Raw genomic sequence first — 18852 nt, forward strand, 5'->3', positions numbered from 1 at the left:
CTCTGTGCAGCGCTACCAGGAACCCCAGGAAGGATTCCTCCTGACCCCAGCTCTGTCTCCCTGTCGGACCCAAAAATGTGCAGTAGGAACGAAAGGCTCCTTCGAAGGCCTTCCTTGTCCTGGGAGCTAAGCTGGCTGCCACGAGGTCTTGTAATCCGGGGCACCGATTAGCCATAGCGTTTCGGGGAACGGTGCCGCCATGTGTGAACGAGAGAGTGCATCAGCTGCATAATTCAGTAAGCCTGGCACATGTTTTGCCCTGAACTGTACATTAAATTTCTTTCAACAATCTCAAGATCCACTTGCAGTGGGCTGCCTGCTGATTAATGCACTCAACCACAGTCATATTATCAGACCAAAACACCACCGAGCGGTCCCTAAAGTCGTCTGGCCATGCCATCAGAGCCACCCAAATGGGAAATAGCTCCAAGAACCCAATGTTACCTGTCAGACCGCTGGAGTGCCACCACGTCGGCCATACTTGCGCCGACCATCGGTTACCAAAGATGGCGCCAAATCCCACGCTCCCAGCTGAGTCGGTCCACAAACCTAGTTCATCCGAAGATGCTGGTGGTGTGTTCCACACAACTCGACCGTTGAAGTCCACCAGAAATGCCAACCAAATGCGCATATCCTGGCGAACCTCTGCCGACAGTCTCGTACGGTGGTGTCCCTCCTTGAGGCCAACCATAGCTTGTGCAATAGAGCGTGAGAAGGGGCGGGCCATTGGTATCACCCTTAAGGCAAAGTTAAGCTGACCCACTGTTTGCTGTAACTGGTGCAGGGTCACTTTCTCCTTGCCTAGGCATTGCGTCAAGGAAGCCCTAAACTTGGCCACCTTTTCCATCGGTAAACGGAAACATCCTTCCACAGAATCGAGCTCAATTCCCAGAAACTCCAGTGAAGTAGATGGTCCAACCGTCTTACCTGGTGCCAATGGGACTCCGAACTCCTGCATGAGGGTGCAGAAGTCCCGCAGCGCCTGCGCACATTTCGTATTGCTGGCAGCTCCCAAGAACAAGAAGTCATCCAGATAGTGAATAACGTGCCTATGCCCTGTGGCCTCGGTGAATGCCCACTCTAAAAAACAGCTGAACATTTCAAAAATAGGCACAAGAAATGGAGCAACCCATAGGCATGCATTTATCCATGTAAAAACTCCCCTGAAAGGCAAAACCTAGCAAGCGCTGGTCTCGTGGGTGTACCGGGAGCAGCCTGAATGCCGATTCGATGTCCGATTTCGCCATCAGCGCTCCGGGGCCCAGGTGATTTAACATGGCAACGGCATCGTCGAACGATGCATACCGCACCGAACAGATATCCGGGTCAATGGCTTCGTTCACCGAAGAACCCCTTGGGGCAGACGAGTTGTGGATGAGTCTAAACTCCCCTGGATCTTTCTTTGGAACCACCCTAGCGGGGAACACACAAAATCCGCCACCGGTGGGCAAGGAAAAGGCCCCGCCACCCGCCCCAAGCTGACTTCCTTGGAAATTTTCTTTTGCTGCTACGCTTGGGTTATGTTGGACAGATAACTGATTTTTACAAAAAGAGTCCCCCCGAAAATCCCCCGCCGGGATGTTGAAGCCATATAGGAATCCATTCCTCAACACCCCGGCGGATACATGATCAGGGTATTTGTTCAACCATGGAATCAGAGCCATGATATCGACAGGTGTGGGCAATCGGTTCCCAAGCATCACCTCACTCTTGCTTAGATCCCCCTTTTCCTCCCGTTCCACTGTTCTTAGATCTACAGCTACTCTCCGGGTGTGAGGAGTTCCCACAGCCCGCACACGCATGCCTGAACCTACATGTTCCCTGGGGCCTGCTACAGTTGCCTCTATTGAAGCCCCAACAAACCCCCCGCTTGCCGCCATTTCCGCCCGTCTTGGGCTGAAATTCCCCACCGGCGCCTGCTCGAAAGGGCACCGCGGGCTTTTGGCGAACTGACCCCGACCCGCTCCCGCCCGGCGAGGACGTACCTGCCGCCCCAGGCAAGAGCTGCTTGTGCCATGACACCGAGTCGAGGCAGTCCCAGGTCAAAGTTGCATCAAACTCTTTCGCTTTTCGGAATTTCATGTCACATCCTTTCCACTCGTCCCCCTCATACATGGTATAAAAATCCATAATCCTATTCTGGTAACAGGCCAACTCGGTCAGCACTTCCGGCTTTCGTTCACCCATGACTGCCGTAAATATCGAAAAGGCCTTTACCCAATTTGCTACGGTCTCATCGACCCTAAATTCCGCCATCTTGGCTCGCCATACACTGGGGTGCCATAAATCTTTCTGGGATTTTGCATATTCCATCTCGCGATGGTCAGTCAACAATGAAAACATATTCACATATTTCTCCCCCCAAATCAATTCCTTCGTGGCCGCAGGGATGTGCTGGGCCACCCTTTCGCGCCTTGAAGGTAACGAACCTTCCCCTGCCATTGGCAATGTGTGCTTACCAGGTTCAACCGTCGCATCTGTCGCCTTTTCCCGGCTAACCGTAGGTACTCCCGGCGCCACCTGTGGGGGAACAAGCGGAACATTCGCCGTCGCGGCTTCTCTCGACTGCCGTAACTGCTCGATTATTAGTCTAGCTTCCTCGACCGGGTCCCCCGCGGCCACCGCCCCCCCGCTTTCTTCTTGAGCCAGGGCAACACTGCCACTAACTGGATGGCCAGTTCTGGGGGAATCTCCTCATCATTAACCGGGGTAATTACAACCGGGATTGGTAGACCTGTATCCGGGCTTGGAACGGGGCTGTCCGCCGGTGTGATGGGGGCGACTGGGGTCACCTCAGGAACAGGATCCTCCCCGGAAACCGCCCTCCTCTTAATACGCTTCCCCCTACCCTCAGGGACGACTCCCGGCAAGGCGGGCCTATTACCTTCTTAGGACGGCCTGAGCAGGTTCTGGGCCGCTAACTGTTTTTTAACTTCGGCCAAACCCCGACCGATCGAATCAACTTTACCGAGTTTTCGGTCCATGATCGCCATTCGGTTCGACAAGGTCGCAGTACCTTCTCCAACTCGGAGCTCTTTCCTGCTTTCTTGCCGGCCATAGCTTCGTGTACTCCGCTCTAGTTGATCAACGAAGTCCCGGATCCTTCGTACTCCAAATAACTGAAAGAGAAACAACAAGATTACAAGTTCTCAAAATTGCCGCTTGTTCCGTCGAGGGCTCACGAGCAACGAGTTGGTGCAGCCTTCAGAGCACAGGAACAAGAGGACGCTTCTTCGGATTCCCGCTCTATTTATCCATCTGCGGGAGGGCGTGAACCCTCCTCAGGTCCGCCTACTGGGCGTGGTCTTCCGTGCGGGTGTCTAGGACAACCCCTCCTGGGCGGGAAAGGGGCGCGCCCCGGCTACGCCACTTTGGGCACACCAGCCGAGCCGCGCCTCCCGCCCAAAATGGTTTCCCGGGGGGATCGGGGCACCCATCCATACGTTCGGGGGGACCGAGTGGTTGCCCCTTTCCAGTCTTTTCTTATTCCTATATGCTAAGGACCACTTGTCCCTCAAGAGAATCCAGCATTTTAGTTATGTTGGGTAAAGGGTAATGATCAACAATAACTGCTTTGTTGAGCTCCCTCGAGCCGACACAGAGCCTGGCTTCCCCATTGGCTTGCGGGCCATAACAACAGGAGAGACCCACTCCGTTGCTTCAACTTCTTGAATGATGCACTTGGCTAAGAGATTGTCTAATTCAACTTTTATGCAGTCCCTTACTAACAGAGGTGCATTCCTAACCTTAGCTGTTTTTGGAACAGCATTAGATTTGACCTTTATCCGATGTACATAGTTTTTGAGACACACCCACCTCACCAGCAAAGACTTCAGGGAATTCCTTGATCCAGTCTCGATTAGCATTACTAACAAACCTAACTGGTGGTAATTCTTTTATGCAGAAAGATCTCATTGTGATCAAGGCAGATATGTAGATCATGCTGATGGAACCAACTTATGAGCGAATCCCCTTTCATCAAGACATAGATTTTACCAGGCAAGGCTCTCCCTTTTAAGTCAATCATGCCCCGGAAATAACCCAGAAACTCAATAGTCACCCCACCTTAACCTATCAGTCTAATGTCTGGCTTCAACAGGGTGACTTTGCCCAGCAAATTACGCTCATAAAATGTCGAACAGCATGCTCACTGGAGCATCATTCATCAAAACTAGCTACTGAGGGCCATCACTCACTAGCATCCCTGTGGGGAATATTGATTCCTTCCAATTCTTCTTCATAAAGTTCAACTTCCATGACTTTTTTATGCTTGTTGCCCGTTCTGCAGCTTTTTGAGACGTGCCCTTTTCTCACACAAGTTTTTCACATGGCCTTCCAGCCTCGGCGGTCTTTAAAGTGGGCCATATGGCCAGGGTTGTAACACCTGAAGTACTTCACCTGAAATTTTTTTGTGTAAAAGGGTTTTGAAGTGGTGCTCGATTTGGGTTCAACAAATCTATCCACCAGCACCTTGACACCAATGTTCTCCTTTTTTCCCCTGAAATGTCTTTGCGTATAATATCAACACACGCTCTTGAATGCTAGTGACTTTTGGCTATGGTCAGCACTTCTTGAAGCAATGGCTTTTTTTTTTGCCACAGGGCGTCTCTCGTTTTGACGAGGGCACATCCCAACATGAACTGATATCTTAACTGATCCTCTAAGATGCACCAAAATTGCATATGGAAGCCAATTTGCGCAAGGTAGTGATGTACTGATTGACTGACTCATCCTGCCTTTGCATCCTTCTCCCAAAAAGATATGGTTCAAGGACAGTACTCACTTTGGGGAGGTGGTGCAAGTCCAACTTTTTGAAGCAGATCTCGTATTCATTAAGAATGGCAGAGTCACTATCAGAGAGTTCAGGAAGGTGTTCAAAGAATTCTTGTCCCTCAGAGCCCAAACAATGCATTAACAATGAGGCTTTCCTCTCTGTGCTTAAGGAAATGCCACAGACACGAGCATAATGTGTGAAAACCTTTTTCACTTCAGCCACGAGATAGAAGGAACTCCTGGAGATGTCAACAAGAAGGGAGGGGCAGTGACATTATGTATGATGTACGTACTATGTTTTTTTTTAAATTCTTTTTATTTTCAAAATAAAGAAAGATCATAATCACCACAGCACAAGCACGTATTAGCATATTATCATTAGCAATAGTACATTTCCAGGAAGACACATGGATTAAACAGTTTGACGTTTCAATAAGCATCATGAAAGTAGATCCAGTTCATACATTCTTCTATACATTAATCAATTAACTGGACAACAGTCCTGATCATGGGGTGTTCACAGATGTTGCCTCTGTACTCATTTCATTTAGCCCATACAGCAACCCATTTCCTCGGACAGCCTCTAGACACGTATACCGTCTTTTCCTGCACCATATTCCAGTCCATATCTTTCTGCCAGGCCCCTAGTATTGGTGGTGTGGCCGCACCCCATAGTCTTGCGATGTTTCTTTTTGCTATTGCCAGACCCAGCGTGGCCCATATTTTGCCCTTTGCAGGAAGGTCAGAGGGTTCCAAGATGTTATGGAGGCACCTCTTCACTTCAGGCTGCAATTTCACCCCCACACATCTCTCATACAATCAAGCACCTGTGCCCAGTAAACTTGCACCTCCCGGCAGTCCCACAATATGTGTAGAAAGGTTCCCACCTCCCCACACCGTCTTCGGCAGAGTCCGTCATCGCTGCGGCCCATCAGGACCAGCCAGGTACCAGAAATACTCACTCTGTGTAGGACTTTTAATTGAATGAGTCGCAACTTGGCTGGTATTGCTATCTCTTTTAGGGACGCTAGCGCCTCGCGCCATTCTTCGTCGTAAATTTCCAGTCCGTCTGCCTCCCACTTCTCTTTAAGGGCCCACAGTGGGTCAGGGGTATGGTTAATGAGTTTTTTGTATGTGAGCGATATGGCCTTTTCCGGGAGGTGGCCATCTAGCAGTCTGTCTTCTAGTGGCGAGGACTCTGGGAGCTGCGTCCCAGGAGGAATATTGGCCTGTAGTGCATGTCGGTCTTGCATGTATTGGAAGTGTTCTGTCTGAGCCAGATCATATGTGCGTTGAAGGGTGTCAAATGTGAGAACTCCCAGCTCACACAAAAGACGCCAGAGCAGCAGCATCCCCCCGTCGTGGCCACGGCGTTTCAAACAGCGATCTTGCATTCCACCATTTGAGGGGCGGGGTCACAGCCCCCGGGTCACGGGAGGCTACGCGGAGGCGTGGAACTCCGCAGCCATCCCAGCTCATCGTTTAGCGATGTGAGACGTCTGCTGCAAACCACCGGGAGAGCCGCGGTATATTTTTTCTTTTTGCAAGTTGTCGCTCGATGCTCGATGCTCCCCTGGGTCCTGGGTCCTGGATCCCGGCACTGCAGCCGGCATTGCTGCCTCCCTCAGCTTGCTCCAAACTGCCTGCCTGTCTCGGACACTGCCTCCTTCCACTCGTTGCTCATCTGCTCACCTGCTCGAGGTTGCTTGCTCGAGGCTGATGGCTCACGGCACACGGCTCCAGGTATTTCTAGCTACAAGCCACTAGAATCCAGGGGGAGATTTCTTTAAATTTCATCGGGGTTTTTTTCTATGACTGATGCCTGCCGAGTAATGTACTGAATCACTGCTCTGCGCTGCCCTGCTGATTGAAAGTCGGGTCTGCAGCTACAGCTACTGGGTCAATGCTGGCAGCATCCCTGAATCTATCGCTGTGAGCCTTTTGAGCCTTTTAAGGGAAGAAACAAAAAAAAGACACCCCCTGGTTGAAAAAAAAAGGATTCTAAAGAAAACCTTTTCCTGTAGCACTGGCTTGTTAAGTGGCTGGTTAAGAGAATCGAACCCGCAGCGCCAGGAGCAGAAACGGGTCTTGTGGGGAAAGAAGTCTGCACAGGGTTTTTTTTTTTTTTGCTTTTTTGGACAAGAAAACTGACGGAAAAAAAATATATATATATATATCCGTGAAAATGGGCAAACCTCAAAGGGAAGGCGAGGAGGTTGTGAAGACCAGCAAAGCCGAACTGGCTGCCCGTCAGAAAGCGAGAACACGCCTAGCCCAAGCTAAAAAGTCCTCTCGCAAGGCAGCTAAGGGGAATGATCGAGGCAAAGGTAAAGCTGGAGGGGAAAGTTCAGCCGGGGATACGCTACCGGAATCTTCAGAGGATGAATTGCCAACTCCTCCTAAACCCAAAGAGATAAAAAAGGCTAGGATAGACTCGCAAGAGAGCAATGACTTAGTGGTACAGTCAGATCAAGAACTTGAGCTAGAGCCAGAGCCAGAGCCAGAGCTGGAAGTAGAATTACTGGCCGGCACTGTAGAATCAGCTCCGGAAATGTCGCCTCAAGTAAGAGAGGTAAAAAATAAAAATGGTAAAGGAGGAAAGGAGGTTAAAGACTATCCGCTTTTTGTGAAAAAAAACACTCCAAAGTCTCTTTCTGCGCAGCCCTCCGTTGCCGTAGCTCCAGCCACTTCATCAACCACAATACCTATATCAGCTTCATCAGCCAACATAACACGATCTAATGAACTATCTAATGACTCGTCCAAAGCAATTTGTCATGACAAGATGTCTGTGCCTCTTCTTTTAAGTGCTTTACAACCTTCTAGAAATACACTAGAGTCTCTGAATGGAGCGGGCCACACGCAAATCTGTTCCTCGTCTTCAGCTAAACAAAGCGAGGTACTGGGAGCCCCAAATACAGAGGGGAATAAAGTACAGTTGTGTTCTGGTGAGAATAATTCAGGTGCTACAATAAATCCTTTAGTAGGGGAAGATCATTTTGTGGGTTTGGAAGAGAGTTCAGAGGCAAGATATCAGCTGGGCATCCGCGAAATGTTGAACTTGATTCTAGATGAAATTCGAGAAATCAAACATAACCAGCAAGTGGAGATAGCTGCCCTTCAATTAAGAATGGATAAATTTGAGGAATCCATGCTGGGAATCCCAAAAAGACTGCAGGAGGCAGAGACAAGGATCTCTACACTCGAAGATCAAATGAACCTGGTTGCCGGAGAGACAAAGGAGGCAGCGAAGAAGAAGAATTCCCTTGAAAACAAGTTAGAGGAGCTCGAAAATCATTCTAGAAGGTCTAACCTAAGGATCGTAGGGGTTCCGGAAGGAACAGAGGGCTCCGATCCCGTTCAGTGGGTTGATTCTTTTATTCACCAGACAGTCCTACCTGAATTCGAGGGAGATCTGACAATAACAAGAGCCCATTGGGTCCCAGCTCAGCGCTTCCCTAATTCTCCATTTCCAAGAACTATTCTTTTGAACTTTGCTGATTATAGGATCAAGGAGAAGATCCTATCAAAAGCTTTCCAACATCGTCAATTTGCAGTATCAGAAACTGTAAAATGCAGGATCTTCTCTGACATGACTGCAGCAGCGGCAAAAAGAAGAAAAGAATTTGTGAAAATCTTACACTTATTCAAGGCAAATGGCGCTCAAGCCTCAATTGCGCAGCAGTCAAAATTGAAGGTCCTGGTTAAAGTAAAATTCTATTTGTTTACGGACATAGATGAAGCTCACTCTTTTCTGGAAGAGATTTCTTCAGGAGCTAGGTCGGAAAAGGGGAAAATTTAACTTGGGCCTAATGTTGCTTATTTTTTTTTTCACTTGCATGAATAATGTATAATATCTGCATGGGGCGGTAACGGATCCCTGGGTTACTTAGGGTGTAACAAAAGGACACCCAGATCAGAAGGAGTGGGAGGAATGTGGCCAGCGTGGAAGGGAGGGGGTCTTCCACATTCCTGGGGAGGGTGGGGGAGGGGGGGGGGAAATGCAGTAAAAAAGAATATGAGCAATGGTTACTTCTCTAATCTTAGTTTTTCTAATAGGTACGCAGCTGTGATAAAATATTCTTTCAGATGAAAAGTAACACTTGTAATATCCTGTCAATCAATGTAAATGGAATGTTAAACAAACAGAAGTATGGGGCGTTGCTGAAATGGATAATTTTTATTAGACCTCAGGTGGTCTTCTTTCAGAAGACTCATTTGAAGTCTAATAGTCCGAAGTTGTTTATTCCTAATTACTTTTCTAAAGTATTTTTCTCATCAGCAGGGGTGGCCCAGAGAGGGGTTGCTATCTACTTCTCAAGGGATCTTGCCTGGGAAATTCTCCAGGTCCATAGAGACGTTAAGGGCAGGTGGATCTGGGTGGTTGCCAAAGTGCAAAATAAAATTATAAATTTTGTCAACTATTATGGCCCCATCCACAACGATATTACCGGTCTGTCAGAAATTTATGAATCTTTGAGGGGCGTTCCAGGACAGATAATTCTAGGAGGAGATTTTAATTTTATCCAAGGTCTGTCAAGAGATACTTCTAACAAGAAAAAGAAACAGCTAAAACCCAAAACAAAATGTTTTTTTGAAGCACTCTTACGTGAATATCAATTAAGGGATCCGTGGCGTTATAGAAATGCTGAAATTGAATCTTTCACATGCTATTCCTACCGGTTCCGCACTGCATCCAGAATAGATTTTTTTTTAATATCTAGATCTTTTTTGATCTTAAGAGCTGTGATTGGATGCAATCCATTTTCAGAGCACGCTAGAATTGAATTAGAATTAGAATTGGGAGGAGTGGATGAGACGTGCCCCAGGTGGCAGCTGGACCGCACCCTCTTACAGAACCAGGACTGGGTTTCACAATTCAGAGATTGGATTATACAATACTTTGTAATAAATGATAATACAGCTGAACCCTTTTCTGTTTGGGGCGGATTCAAAGCTTCAGCACGCGCCCAGATTATTGCATATACTAGCGCTAAGGCAAACGAAAGAAAGTTAAAAATAGCTATGCTTCAAGCAGATGTAGAGAGGGAATATGCATTGCAGCTTCAACATCATTCAAGCAAGCTAGAGCAGGCTAAAACTCTTCTTCGGGATTATTTTGTCGCGGAAGAGATTAACAGCTCGAAAGCCTTTCAACAAAAGGTATATGAAGACAGCCAGTTGGTAGGGAAACTATTAGCTAACTCTACCAGAAAAAAGCAGGAGTCTTCGCTGATAGGGAAAATTCGCGATCCCCAGAGTGGGCTGGAGGAGGAGGATAGAGACAAGATCTCAAAAATCTTCCTGGATCATTTTGAAAAAATCTACTCTACGGAATACCAGCTAGAGGATGTAATGATTCAGGACTATTTTGCAGATATACAAATACCCAAAATCTCCGAAAGTCAGATTAATTAAATTAGTCTGGAAATAAATACTACTGAAATTCAAAATTGTATAAAGGCAACCTCAGGGGGAAAAGCTTCCGGCCAGGACGGATTTCCAATAGAATTTTATAAGGTTTTTTTTGGAGAATTAGCAACTCCCTTGAAAAAGTTATATAATTATATTAGGCTAGGCGGGTACGTCCCTGCCGAGTTTAAGGAATCTACAATTATATGCTTTCTTAAAAAAGATAAAAATTAGTATGATGTTAATTCATACAGACCGATTAGCCTACTAAATTCGGATTACAAAATCCTTATGAAGATATGGGCTGAGAGATTTGTCTTTGCTGCTCAGGAGGTCATTCATCAGGACCAGTCTGGGTTTATTGCAGTTCGCTATATGGCAGCAAACACCGAGTTCCTAATACAGGCATTGGACTACTTTAATATTAATTCGACCCCAGCCTGTATATTGATGATGGACGCGGAAAAAGCGTTTGACTTAGTGAATTGGGCTGCATTATTCTACTCTCTCGTTCAATTTAGTTTTCCAGCCTCAATTATTAAGATGCTTTATAACATCTACAAGGGAGCATCGGCCCAAGTAATAATCAATATGAAACAGGCTGGTAAGATCAAGGTAAATAGGGGCACAAGGCAGGGCTGCCCGTTGTCCCCGTTGCTTTTTACTTTCTTTATCGAACCTTTAGTGATTAGGATTAGGGACAACGTGGCTATTTAGCCCCCATTAGTTGACATGTCCAAATTAAAGCTGTTTGCTGACGATATTATTTTATATCTATCACCCATAAAAGAAAATATTGAAAATTTGATGAGAGAGTTCAATAATTATGAAAAGATAGGGGGGTATAAAGTAAATCCAAAAAAAACAGAGGTTCTTGCATTAAATACTGATCCTCTTTTTCTCCCTGATGTTCTGCAGGCCCAAGCTGTAAGAAATGATCCAATTAGATATCTGGGCATATATGTCACCACCGAATATGATATGCTCTATTCTATGAATTATATCAGGACGAAGAACAAAATTCAGAGCCTTTTAGATCACTGGCTTCTTCTCCCACTATCAATTATAGGTAGGGTCTCTTTGATCAAGATGTCGGTGTTGCCTTTACTTATCTTTTTGTTCAGTAACATGCCCATTAAAATTAATTTAACATTTTTTAAAGAACTCGAAACAATGCTGAGAGGCTTTATATGGGGAAAGAAAACTTCAAGAGTTAAACTTCCAGTATTACAACTTCCAGCTGAACAAGGAGGCTTAGCTCTACCCCATTTAAGGACCTACTATGAAGCTGCATTTCTTGATATATTGGCAGGATTATTGAGGAATAATCAAACAAGAGATAATTTTTTTCTTACAAGAAAGCTACAAGAGGTAGACTCTCAAATTCCAATTTTTTTAAAAATCGCAAGGCTCCCAAAGAGGTCCAGATACAAAACTTTAAGAGAATATGCATCAAGAATGTCGCTCCTTTTCAGAAAACATGGCACTAATAGCTCTCATTATCTTAGCTTGAAAGAATGTATTCAAATAGGCCTCCCACTAAGCCTGAATCGTATTAAATCTTGGGAACTTTGTGGCTTCCGAGAGCTAAGACATTTTGTAATCCAAAACAGGGTAATTAGTTGGCAGGAGGTAACCGCTAGAATAAATGGTTCATTACATCCGACTTTTTTTGAATATATGCAGATTGTTAATTTTATTAGAAAAGAGATAAGTGGCCTGTTTAATCCCCCTAATAGCATACTAACAGCCTTGTATGATAGAATGAGTGTAGGTATCGGATACTGGTATAAGATGCTTCATTGCTCAAATCAAAATGTTTTAGTAGAAAGTCATCTTGAGAAAATAAATCTAGCTACGCAATGTAACTTTTCCATAAAGGATTGGGAGGTCATTTGTGAGTTGGGGAATAGATCAATGCGAGCTGCCAACTATAAAAGGATGTGCTTTCTGTCTCGCTGGTTAGCATATTATACACCGGAGGCTTTGGAAAGGATGTTTCCCGGAGCGGAGAATAAATGCTTCAGATGTATGGCTAGTAGCCAGGGAGGATGGCATCATACTTTTTTTTCTTGCCACCAGTTAGAAACTTTCTGGAAGGGAATATTTGCTGATATCGCACAGGCTATTGGGAAATCTCTTTTACCAACAGCAGAGGTAGCCTTGTTCGGTTTATGCAAAGATAGGAGTAGGTTTAATAAAGCAGAAGAGGTATTTATATTTATTTCCTGCGCAGTTGCTCGCTCATTAATTCTTCAAAACTGGAAGTCCTGCGAGATTCCGTTACACTTAAAATGGTTCAACAAAATGAGGAGAACATGTTATTTTGAAAAGGCTTATGCGGGTAGAGTGGGAGCTGTTGGGAGATTTGAGAGGAACTGGAAATATTTTGAGGCTCTAGAAGCAATAAAGGGAGGTTGATTCGTGAAGAGAATTGTGAGGGGATGTTTTCTCATTTACAGCCTTCTATCTGATTTCCAGGACATTTACATTTACTAGCACCTTTTTCCATATCAGATTGCACTTTGCACTTTTAAAGATAGTACTCTTTTGTACTTTTGGCACTTTTGCATTTGCACTTTATTGCAGCTTTGCACGTTTTTGCTGATGCACTTTATAAATTGCATATTTTGCACTTAATGTCCTGGGGGGGGGAAATGTTTAACTCTGTAATAGGCTGACTTTTTCTATCTCGATGAACCCTCCTTTTATCTCCGCATATTGCTTCCAACTTTTTAACTTTTTATCTCTTGTTTGTTATTTGAGAAATTTATTGGAAATTTGTGATTTTTGAATTCTGAAAATTTGCCATGTTTTGTACCTTTGGCTCACGTTTTGCTCTATTCAATAAAAAGGAAGAGAAAAAAAAATGTGAGCACTCCCGCTGGCCCCATAAGTCCTTGACCAGAGAAATGCCTATTAAGTTCCAGTTCCTAAAGCCCTTCGTGCTGCTAAGTGTGCCTAGCCTCTCAGAGGCCCACAGTGGGGTTGCCTGGGTAAGTTTGCCCACCCAGCCCAGTTTCTTCTGAACTATGTGCCACAGCTGGACAGAGTGTTTGGTCGGCCCCGTCAATCGGTACCTTCGCTGTCTGGAGTAAAGAGCCGCCTCGAAGTTCCCCCCTGGAAGGAGCGATTTGTCCATCTCGTACCCAGGGTCATTACCTGCACAGTATGTCCCCTGATTGATGGCCGACAGATGCGCCGACCAGTAATATTTCCTGATGTCAGATAATGCTATCCCCCCATCAAACCAGCCCAGAGTTAGCTTCTGGAGGGAGATGCGGGGCGTACCCGCCCAGGGAAGGTCCCTTTGGGTTGCCTCAAAGCGGCAAAGTATTTATTCGGGACTAGGTCCGGGCGATTCTGGAGGACATAAAGGAATCTTGGCAGCGCCATCATTCTAAATAGGGCGGCCCGGCCTAGTAGCGATAGTGGGAGGTTCTTCCAGACCGCTACGTCTCTTTGGAGCTGCCGCAGGGGAGGCAAAAGGTTTTGCTCGTACCGTGCAGTACGGTCTTTGGATATGTAAATGTCTAGGTATGTGAACACGTCGCTGGCTATTTGGATCGGGCAATCGGCAGGTGTCTGCGGGGGGGTGGGGTCGAAGCAAAACATAAATGAGAGATTTCCCCCAGTTAATAGTGTAACCAGAGTACTCCCCAAACCTCCGGAAAATGTCTAGTGCTGCCGCTAGGGACTCTTGTGGCTTTGTGAGGTACAGGAGGATGTCGTGAGCGTAAAGCGAGGTCCTATCCTCCTAGCCGTCTGCCCATCGTATCCCCTGCAGTGAGGGGGTCTGCCTCACCCACGCTGCCAATGATTAAAGGGCCAAAGCAAATAGCAGGGGTGAGAGGGGGCATCCCTGTCGTGCCCCCCTCCCTAAACTGAAGGCCTCTGAAAGTTTGTTGTTGACCACGACCTGAGTTAACGGATCTGCATAAAGGAGCTGTACCCAGCTAATGAAGCTAGGGCCGAACCCCATCTTTCGAAGTACTGTCATCATGTACGGCCACTCTAGGGTATCGAAAGCCATGGCCGCATCTAATGACACCACCACTGCCTCTCTGCGTAGCCGGTGGCAGCAGCCCAGTACCCCATGGAGGCGTCGTAGATTCAACGCTGTATTGCAGTGAGGCATAAAGCTCGATTGGTCTGGATGCACTAGTGTATGGAGGACCAGTCTGATCCTGTTGCCCAAAACCTTGGCCAGGAGTTTTGGTTCCACGTTGAGCAATGATATCGGTCTATAGGAGGCACAGAACTCTTTAGGCTTCCCCACCTTGGGGATTGCCAGGATTGTGGCTATCCGCTGGTCATGGGGCAGACTACCAAGCTCCTTACTTTCCTCAAACATCCGCTTGAGGTGCTCACCCAGGCCGTTTGGTTTGAGCTTATAGAGCTCCACAGGTAGCCCATTGGGCCCTAGGGCCTTCCCAGGGCGAAGTTCATTGATGGCCTTCACTTTTTCTTCCACCACCAGGGGTGCTTCTAGAGTCTCTTTTTTGTCCTCGGAGAGGGATGGGAGGACAATGTCCTCCAAGAAGGCCGCCAAATCACTTTCCGTCATTGCGGATCTCCGAGCGTAAACTTGTTGATAGTATGACGCAAACTCCCTGACTATATCTTGCGGGTCCGTTAGAACCGTTCCCGTAGCCATCTGCAACTCAGCGACCACCTTCTGAGCCTGTTGCTTCCTATCCAACCACGCTATAAGTTTGCCCGCCTTATCTCCTGATCATAAAGCCTCCCTTCTCTGTCCCTCGCCAATGTCCTGGCTGCGTCTGTAGCAAGGTCCCTGTACTCTGTGGCCTTCAATTGGAGCCGGTGTATCGTGTCTAGGCTCCCAGTGCAGTGCGCAATGTTCTCAATTGTATGCAACTCAGACTCCAGAGTCTGCAGTTGTGTCTCATGTTCCTTGTGGCGTCCCGCTATTGCCTAGAGTGCTTCTCACCTTACCACCATCTTGAAGGCCTCCCATAGGACCACCCCCGAGTTTTCATCAAAGTAACGATCGATCACCTGGGTAACGTTCTTCTGTATAGCTTCACCCTTCAAATGCCACGCGGCAATGGGAGCGACACAGCTAACCTGCCGGTCGCCTAGCGTAAGATGCACCCAGAGAGGGGAGTGATCCGAGATGCCCCTTGCCAGGTGGGTGACTTCACGTATCGTCATGTCCTGGTGCATTGGTGCCAGGAGGTAATCTAGGAGCAAAAAAGTGTGGTGTGGACCTGACAGGAAAGTGTACTGTTTTTGTGTCGGGTGCAGGAGGTGCCATAGATCGACCAGTCCGAACGCCTCCAGGAGATTGGGGAGCCACCGCTGCCCCACCCGATATCTCTCCCCGGTTGCCTGTCTATCTGCCCCAGACCACCGCGTTGAAGTCACCACCCAGCAGCAGGAGGCCTTCCGGGAGGGACAGTATGAGCTCTCCCAGGTCACTATAGGATTGTGTATGGAGGCCTGGAGGGATATAGACCGACACTAGGATGAGTCTACGGCCCTCCCATTTTCCAGAAATAGCCACAAAGCGCCTCATGGGATCCACCTCCACCACCATGGGAAAGGTGCGTCACACCAAAATACCTACCCCTCGAGACCCCGAAGTGATACCGGCATGTGCCGTTAGTGTGTATCCCCATCTGTTTAGTGCCTGGCATGTGTTCGCCCTCAGGTGCATCTCCTGCATTAAGACTACGTCTGGCAAGTGTTTCTTCACAAAGAGCAGCACGATACATCGTTTGAGTTTGTCCCCATACTATTGACGTTCCAACTAATTAGTTTAAGACTCCTATCCCACTTCATAGCCATAGACCCTGTAGGTAACCAGTGCTCTCCTGTGTGTCCTATGTTGCTGTGTCAGAATATGTGCCCTGCCGTGGTGTGCTGCTAACAACCTCGGCCCTCCCCATCCAATGTGCAACCGTCCCTGTCTCTCCCCTCTCACTCTCGTCCCTCCCCCCCAACAAATGCAACCCCCCAACCCTGCTTCCCTGCTCCGTAGGTCTCGAACTACCCACATCCCCAATTAGCAGAGCGCCTTTCGCCTGTTACCCAACCTGGAATCGGGAGAATAATAAAACAGAAAAACAACCCCCTTTTCCCAACAGATGAACCTTGTGCAAGTGGGGTGTGCGCCGGCTCCAGCTCCAGCCGCCACCCATGCCCACCCCGTAAACTGTAACAGTGTACCATGAAAAACCTACACTCCATGTATCTAAAGAGTCATTCATTTTCAGTCTGCATTACACTCCTTTGGACGAGAAGGCAGCCCCTCGCAGGCTCACTTGGGTCACGGAGTTGGAAAAGAGAGGAGGGATCTTCAGCACAGCCGCCAACAATAGCATGGCCCTCCTCCCCGTATCATACAACATCGTCTCTCCCTCTCCCCAACCAGAAGTCCTTCAAAAAATCATGACCCACACCCAAACCACAAACCCTTGGTACATTACAGTAAGCAGAGGTCCACAGTTGCGGGTCTGTCGCCCTCAATGCTCAGTCGCCTCTCGAAGCGTCCCCCAACGAGGACTTGCAGACCTCGACCTCCACAAGCTCTGACTCTGTCCATCAACGTCCGACCTGCCGGCCACAGACTCTGGCAACGCAGCCTGTGCGTCTCTCCAACTCCCACCTCTGGCCTGATCCCAAGCCGTCGACAACTTCCGGTCAATCCAGTCCTGCACGTCTGCAGGCGAGGTAAATATTAAAGATTTGCCTCCAGCAAGAACCTTGAGCTTGGCAGGAAAAAACATCATATATTTGATGCCTCTCTCCCTCAGCGCTGCCTTCACGTCTACAAAGGAGCGCCTCTCTCGTTGTACCTGAAGGGTAAAGTCCGGAAAAAAACGAATTGTGCGTTGTCGTAGCGGAGGTCCCCGGCCTGTCTAGCTGCTTGCAAGATGGCGTCTTTATCCCTATAGTTCAGGATTTTTGCAATAATGGTCCTGGTCGGCGCCCCTGGTTTGGGTTTAGGGATAGGTGCACGGTGCGCGCTTTCCACGGTGAATATGTTGGAGAGGCGTTAAGGCTTCAAGTGATTGAGGATCAGGTCTTTCAGGAAAAGTTCCACACTGGGCCCCTCCAAATCCTCCGGTGCGCTTACGACGCGTATATTGCTTCTGCGGGCCCTCCCTTCTTGGTCTTCCAGCCGCAACGCCACTTGGCAGTGTTGGTGCACTAGGTCGTTGACACGTTGTTCCAGTGCCTTGGTTGACTTCAGTAGCACCTTGATGTCGGCCTCGTTGGCTTTCGTCTTCTCCGATGTTTTCCCGAGGTCGACCCGAAGGAGATTTACTTCGATGCAGACCTTGTCTATTTTCGCCTCTAAGTTGGCGTCAAGTGACTGTGTTGCTGCCATAATAGAGGCCAGCGATGGTTCTTTCGCGCCTGATTGGTCACCTGCAGTGTTCTCCGCTTGTGGCGTCCCCATCTGGACCGTGTATTTGTCCAGTTTGTTTGATTACGTCACTGTATTGTATTAGGGCCTCATGTTGGCTATAATCCCACGCGGTCAGTCTGTGGCACGCAACACGCCCCGGTCCATCCAAGAATGGCATCTGCAGCCACTGTTGATATTCGGCACACCCCTAGGGTTCCCGCAGCTCAGGCTTTCAAATCACCAGGCAGGCCTCCACTCCACCGGTCCAGGCCCAAGGCTGTGAAGCGCTCCCTCCGCTATGCTCTTCTCTGCACCCCAGCAGGTGGCACGTTTCGCTGCCGCACACAGCCCTGTCCCGCTGACCGCAGCTCCGTCTCGTGTATGCAGGCCGCAGGCGTCCCTTCTCCGCAGCCCGCCTCCTGTCCTGCCCGGGGGTGGGTTGTCGCACGTTATCTGCCCCCACGCATGTGATGGTCACCCCTGCCTTCCAGGAGAGGGTTCACTCATGGGGGCCAAATCACCGCCACGGCTGCTCCGTCCCGCCTTCTCGATTCTCCAGCAGTCCGTCTCCTCTTCTGCCAGGGGCCCCTACGCTGATGTGCGCCCCTGCTGTGCTGGGCCCGTCCAGCCGCCCACTGCCTCACCAACAGTCGGATTCCGCGTCTAGCTTACTGTTTTTGAACCGGGACCCACGCAGCCCCGGTTGCTTTCCTGAGGTGTCCTCCGGTCCGCCTCCAAACCTTCCCAACCACTGGTGCCTGCAGCCAGCCTCGATGTAGGACAGCGTGTGGTAGTCCCAAACTGGCGGCGCTACACTTTTGGGCCACACGATGCAGACCAGATGGCTCCCCTCAGGCCGAGACGAGCTCCGTAACTGCCCAACTAGACCGCCGGGCCGGGCCCTTGCCCGAGACCTCAGGCCACTCGCGCCGCTTCAGTGCTTCCTGCCGGCAGCCGGCCCCAGACCACAGGGACGTAACTCGGCTTCCGCTGCAGGCAGCGCGGCCGGAGACGGATCAGTCGGTGCCCCTTCCTAGCACCGATTCAGCGCGCATATGGAGTGTAGGATTCTCCGGATATTGAGCTGATTTATGCGGGATAAAGGCTCGGCTCCACGGAGCTCCCGAGTCAGGCGGCCATCTTCGCTGGCACCCGGCCACGCCCCACGTACTATGTTTTGACCTAGTTACTACTTAAGGGTGAACTTCAGTGATCTGCTTACAGTGCGCAATATCCACAAGCCTTATTAACTGTGCGCATCAGCGAAACTGCGTGCAACTTCAGCAATT

This window comes from Lissotriton vulgaris, chromosome 1_1 (assembly GCF_964263255.1).
Source record: "Lissotriton vulgaris chromosome 1_1, aLisVul1.2, whole genome shotgun sequence".
Classification (NCBI taxonomy): Eukaryota; Metazoa; Chordata; class Amphibia; order Caudata; family Salamandridae; genus Lissotriton; species Lissotriton vulgaris.